This window comes from Chelon labrosus (assembly GCF_963514085.1).
Source record: "Chelon labrosus genome assembly, chromosome: 4".
Classification (NCBI taxonomy): domain Eukaryota; kingdom Metazoa; phylum Chordata; class Actinopteri; order Mugiliformes; family Mugilidae; genus Chelon; species Chelon labrosus.
Window position 1 is genome coordinate 7,261,664 of NC_140340.1, and position 6,766 is coordinate 7,268,429.

Sequence of the window (6,766 nt, forward strand, 5' to 3'; positions counted from 1 at the left end):
CGTCCCAGGATTCACAGACTTCTGCACAGAGGACCAGGAGCTTCTACTTGAATCTGCCTTTGTTGAGCTCTTCATCCTCCGCCTGGCATACAGGTGCAGCTTTTGTTGATTTTTTATTTTTTTTTTAATGGTTAAAAAAACTGTTGACTAACGATTCACAACACCGTCGTCTGTATTTCAACGCTCTAACTGTCGCAATTATTGCAAACCGTGTAGGTCAAATCCAGAGAAGAACAAGCTGATCTTCTGTAACCGTGGTTCTCCACCGGCTTGCAGGTGCGCTCGCAGTTTCGGCGGCTGGATCGACTCCATCATGGACTTCTCCCAGAGCCTTCACCGCATGAACTTGGACATCTCGTTGTTTTCTTGCCTCGCAGCACTTGTCCTCATCACAGGTAAAAAATGAAACGCTTTCCCACTGAGAGAAACTGCTTTTGAGCGTAATGTAAAGTTCCTCACGGAGACTTCTCTTGCACTTAGATCGCCATGGCCTCAAAGAGCCCAGACGGGTCGAGGACTTCCAGACTCATCTCATCACTTGTTTAAGGGAACACGTGAGCGGGTCAGAGCCGAGCCGGACGCATCCCAACTACATGTCTCGTCTTCTGGGCAAACTCCCCGAACTGAGGACTCTGTGCACGCAAGGCCTGCAGCGCATCTTCTACCTGAAACTGGAGGACCTGGTCCCCTCCTCCACCGATCGTGGAGAAAATCTTCATGGACACATTGCCATTCTGAGTAAACTAACGTGTTGTTTAAAAGAATGATAGGCACTAAGTAGGTGGAATGCACCGTTGTGGGCTTTTAATAAACAAACTAGCATACTGACTAGTGTGCTGACGTGTCTGGTATCATTCAAGAGACCATTATTTTTTTATCCATTAGTTCTGAAACTGAATATGGTGCCTGGGTGACTACTACCGTATAACGTTTCAGGACGCTGTTTATATATATATGTATATTTTGTGTGCATTTGTATAATGACTTTATTGCTGTTGCTAGAAATGTGAATCTCGTCCTGCTATGCAGCTTGTTGGATATCTGGGTCGATGCAATGCAGTGTTAAACACACAGAAACACACTAATCGCTTAAAGACTAAAAGCTTGCTTTATAGCCACGCTCCGAAGCTGAGATAGTAGATTATTTCGCAGAAAAAAGTCAGGCAGACTAACGCAGATCCGGTCTGTGATGAAGAATTTCAATAGGGAAATATTTACTGATATCTTTTTATCACAAATTATAGCTGTAGTCCTAAGCGTACTCCTATGGAAGGTCTTGGACCAAAGTTTACCAAAGTGTTTATTTTGATACTACCAGTTACAAACCGTATTGCCTTAAACCTAAATGTTCTGCTGTAGTTCTTGTAAAGGCTGGTGCTGGCAGAACTACCGGTCGACCGCATGTACCTGTAACGACGTGCTTCTTGGGCTTTTACGAATGAAAATGGACTCGCTGAATGAAAATACAAAGTGCCTTCTTCCGAAAGCCTCAGTCCACGAACCACACTAAGTGACACTAAGTAATTTGTCATTCCAAACGTCACATACAGCAATCACCATCAGGATGAATCTCAAACCGGATAAGATTTCAGCTCTTTTTTTTTAGTCTACAGTCGTACAGTTTGATGGAAGTGATAATCCACAGCGCTAAGCTAGAAGGTGATGAAAGGATCTGTTCTGAGTGTTTCTGAGTCACTGGTAGCTATAACGACAGTCTAGTTTGAGATTAAAATAAGCCTAAGCACATTTCAGAGTTTCCTTAGCCTCTCCGTGAATCGTCTACATCATAAACGCTTGAGATTTCGAACATTCGACATTTCCTGTGTGACACCAGTTGTTCACGTCTGCAGACGTATCAACATGTTTTCACCCTCGGCTCCGTCGTCTCTCCCCCCGTCTTCCATGTTGTTCTGAATTGTGCAGTTTGTATATGTTGGATTTATTTTTTATTGTTTTTTTTTTTATTGTTTTAATTTCAAAACGAACTAAAGAAATTTCTTAAAGGGGGTCACAGTGAAATGTGACGACAAGATGCGCAGCTAAGAGCACCTCAAACAGTGTCCAGACAAAGTGTTCAAAGTGTTTTGTTTGTTTGAGACGTGTGCGTGCACGACGTTGCCAGGCCTTTTGTTACGTGGTGCAGAAGTATTAAAAAGCAGAGATACCTGATATTAAATTGCTTTGACAATACTCCACTGACTGATCTCCTTTAAATGACGGAGCGTTACCGTATCATGTGTCCTAGTTCAAGTGCCAGTATGTTGTCGCGTACCTCATGCTTTGCCGGTGTTGCCGTTTAGAGTGACATAAAAAAGATGTGTTATTAAACATGAAGATAATTTCAACATATTTCAGAATGGATAGATTCTATAATCTGTATTAAATATTTGATAGATTTATTTCCATTAATGCTTAAAGGATAAAGATGGTTATATTTTTGTTACTGTCAGTCTCTCAGTATTTTCTGCCTCTTGTTCCTACAAAAAGGTTTTTAGCAAATATTACTCAAAAAGTGTTTTTAAAAAGGCAGAGTTTTTTTGAGTTTCTTTGTTCATTAACAGAAACAAGTCAAGCAGGTTTCTGATGCGTTATAGCCACAGAGTTTCCCATTTAGATATCAACTTCCCATTAGTCCTTTAGAACGAGCGGTGAAACAACTTCTCAAATAACTCAGTTGCCTTTTTAAAACGCTTTCTGGCTAAACCATGACCTGGATGACTGAGAACCTTCACAGACAAATATTACCCGAACATTTTCGGGGACTATATTTGATGCAGAAGTTTTGCTCTGGTGAGTATTTACAAAAGTAGAACTTTTGACTTTTGACAGTCCCAGTCCCAAAAACCTCCTCCACCCACGCATTTGTTTGCACAATGGCATGGAGTCACCCCGTTTGGAACTGCTTATGCTCTGGCAAAGATCTGCTTTTATGTAGTGATGGATAGAAGAGTAACAGTAGTAGTCGTGCATGTCATCTTAGCTCCATTGATATGAATGTGTTTGTGTTGTAAGACTATCCAGTTGTATGCAAACATTTTCTTTTTCTATATCGGCTGAAACACTCACGATAATGATATCCAAATGACCAGACTCGTATTCTTCTATACTACTAAGAATAAAACAGTATAACACATCAGCATCGTCACCGTGCACCACTGTGCCACAGTATCTTAGAGGACAATTTTTATTAGGTCAGACGTGTTGGTGGAATCCGTTCCCCGTTGGCAAGAAAAATATAGAACATCACCAGCCTTCAGGAGGAGCCAATACCCCAGCAGCTTACACTTAATTTAAAACAGGACATACTATGCTGGTGCTTCTTACTTATTAATGATCTGATGAAAAGTGGCCAAACGAAGTCCTTTTCACAGAGTCCGTGTTGTCTTGTCACACACGGTGTTAATGTTGGCGACATCCTTGACCAGAGGAAGACGACACCGTGTCACTCTGAGGCCCAGCGGACTGAAGCGCCGACCGCATTCAGCCACTCGACACCTGATCCTACTGTACACCAAGTACCGGTCTTCTGGATTTTGGTGTTGGCAGACAGAGTGGAAAAAGGGACAAGGGGAGAAATGAAGAGGGGGCTATATGAAAGCTAGCTTGCACCTAGGGGTTCATTATGCTATGAAATGGCCAGTGTGCTGCACAAGGCGACGAGTTCGGTGCCATAAAGGAGACTTTAAAAGAAATTATTTGGTTGTAACACTGAGAGTATTTATGTCTGGTTGCAGGATTATCTGCTGTGTTAATCCCGTTGGACGTTTGCTGTAACCTCTTTATTCTTTATGATCTAGTATCTGTGACTGGTCCGGCATAAGGCCCCCTTGACATTGCCCAAACTCAAACCCAAAATACATACTCCTGTCAATATATCTCATGTCTGGACGTGCAGTGTTTCTTGGCACCACCTTTTTCCAAAAGTAGAAAGCTACCATCTGGAGCTGCCATTGGCTCCTTAACTTTTGACCTGACACAGAATGTTCAGGAACAAACTGCAGCCTTTCACCGCCACACATGCGATACGATTGGACAAATAATTTGCAGCCCCCTTGTCATGGTGATTTGCGGCACTAACCTTCTGACCTCTACTGCATCCTCTCCAGCTACAGAGTAAAGGTTTGACACAGTCAAATGTTTGCTGAAGGGTTTTAGGGTTTCATGATGTACATTCTCTTAAGTTAATGGTTATTGTTGCCGAATAATAATAGTTTTAAACACAAAGCAAATGGTCAACTCGTACATTTATTGCAACTGTTGCACCTCAAAGAAATGACTTCAGAATCATTTTGATGGTGGATTGACTGTATTCACGTGAAAACGATTTCCCTCTGATGTTACGTTCAGGGTGGAAAGCCTTGAACACTTTTAAGTAAAGCCTGTGTGAAATCTTTTACTTACTTATAAACTTTTATAAACTTATAAACTTCCCGGAACCTAATTTGAGCTGAATTAAAATGAATTACCGTGATCAATACAAAAATATACATTTTATTGCATAGAACCACATAATTCCCGCGCTTTCAGCTAAGCAGCAGCTTCCTGTAATTACCACTTGTGGCCACAGGGGTCGCTGTTACCGCTGCTCAGCAAAAGTTCGATAAAACTAACCAATAGCGTACGCCAGAGGTCTTCAACAGGGGGTCCAGGTTCTGCAGGGGGGTTGCGAATTTTTTTTCTCCATACATTTAAATGTCTTTAAATACACATATATATATATATAAGTTGTGGGTCCACCGCTCCATCTCTCCATCAGTTTGGGGGTCCTTGGCCTGGAAAACATTGAAAACCTCTGGTGTACGCGATGGGGCGGCACAGTGGCGTGGTGGTTAGCACTGATGCCTCACAGCAAGAAGGTTCCGGGTTCGAATCCTGGCCGCCTGGGGCCTTTCTGTGTGGAGTTTACATGTTTACATGTCTGTGTCTGCGTTCTCGTCCAAAGACATGCTCGTTAGGTTCATTGGTGATTCTAAATTGGCCGTAGGTGTGAATGTGAATGGTTGTCTGTCTCTCTGTGTTAGCCCTGCAATAGACCAATAGACCGCCTCTCACCCACTGACAGCTGGGATAGGCTCCAGCCCCACCCGGCGACCCTTCACAGGACAAGTGGTTACAGAAGATGAATGATGAATGAATGTATGCTACTGGTCAAGCCAATCAACACCAGATAAATCTATTTCAGATCTGTGGTGACATCTTGGTAGCGGACGAGCGATGATTGTTTTCTGTTGAGTGACCTGAAGAGCATTGCAACTGTAGTGACAGAGATGGAATAGCAACTATGGCGGAGATGATGGCGTTCAACAAAGCCTTTTGATGGTCCGGATGCAAAAAAGAAACTCTGATGTTATGAGGAAGGATTAGAGTCTAAAAGGGAAATGATGGCGAGGACAACTACAGATTACCGTAGGTGTGGCTTTTTCCTCGTTGGAGAGTGTTGGAAAAAGAAAAGACCCATAGCCCACGAGTCAACAGTGCTTTTGTAATTACTCTCACTGCCAGGAGGGAGGGAGGGAGGGAGGGGGGCAAATGTTCTGGACTGGTTCTGGTTGTGATTGATGATGAGAAGTTCAGGGTGTACTGATGCTATTATAATTAATCCTCTTTCCGCATTTGTGACGGGATCAAAATCCAATCCATCATTCAACTCCTCTAGGGATGAATGAAGGCCTGCACACAGGGAATCCAGTAGCAACATTTCTGCCATTTCTAACTCTGCCATTCATAGAGCGCAATAATATAACGTCACCTCTTACAATCTGAATGTATAAAAATTTAAAATGACTCAAGCACAATGAAGCTAAATGAAACTTTCCTCCATTATGCCACATGTAACATGACTTAATCACGTAGTAGGCAGGCACAAAGATGTTTGTGTGTTAAGAGAGAGAGAGAGAGAGAGAGAGAGAGAGAGAGAGAGAGCGACTGATTGCTGTGGATGATATTGTTCCAGAGGGAGGAAAGCTAATAGGTTTGTTTGTGAGGATGCTGCACCTGTCGTTCGTTGATGGATCGAGCTGTAAATAACTTTGTGTGCTCTGTGGGGGCTTTGCTGTTTTTATTTATTTATTTATTTTTTGCTTCCCCTTCACTCTTGTTCCCTTTCTATACCTTTTTATGCACACACGCCTACGCACAGGTGCACATATCACCCTGAAGACGTTCTTCTGTTTTATTTTTCCCGAGCTCAGTGCAGCGAATCCCTCAGGAATCCCTTCACTTCTGATTCTGACATAAAACAAACAAACAAAAAAAAAAAACGGGTTTGGATAGAAGTTGTCGTGTGTGCACTTGTGCAGCAGTACAAGGACGTGTGCGTGGGTGTGCTGTTGAATGTGGAAAACCCTCTGTGAGTGTATTTATAGCAGGCCATTGTTGGGCCCATAGAAACCTCCGTAATTGGATCTGGTCTCTCTCGCTGAGAGTGATAAATGAGTTGGCAGACGTCATCGCTCATTCCATCCCTGTGATAACTGTACGCTCCACATCACCGTCTTAAACTCTTAGTCCCGGCAGGATTAAATTCATAAATGAATTATCATTCTGAAGTGTGTGAAAGGGAGAGACGGTGGAAACTTGTTTGCTCTGTGTTCTCGTGTCCTTGGGTATTAACTTTACTGGATGCACACTCATGAAGGCACTTCACATCTAATGCCCTTCATCTAATGGTCATCATGTTTTTTAACAGAGTAAATATTGGTAATTGTTTTGATCTAAATAGAGTTTAAGTTTTAGTGTTTTTATTCGTAGCTTTGTGATGCTGAAT

General features: G+C 42.5%; 1 pseudogene across 1 annotated transcript in view; it reads left to right on the plus strand.

Moving 5' to 3' along the window:
* The window catches only part of LOC311486884 (nuclear receptor subfamily 4 group A member 1-like), a 6,353-nt pseudogene extending 3,986 nt beyond the window's left edge, over window positions 1-2,367 (plus strand). Inside the window, exons 5-7 of the transcript XR_014699923.1 lie at window positions 5-93; window positions 217-395; window positions 481-2,367. The product of XR_014699923.1 is annotated as a nuclear receptor subfamily 4 group A member 1-like (transcript). The remainder of the gene's footprint in view (window positions 1-4; window positions 94-216; window positions 396-480) is intronic.
* Window positions 2,368-6,766: the final 4,399 nt, after the last annotated feature.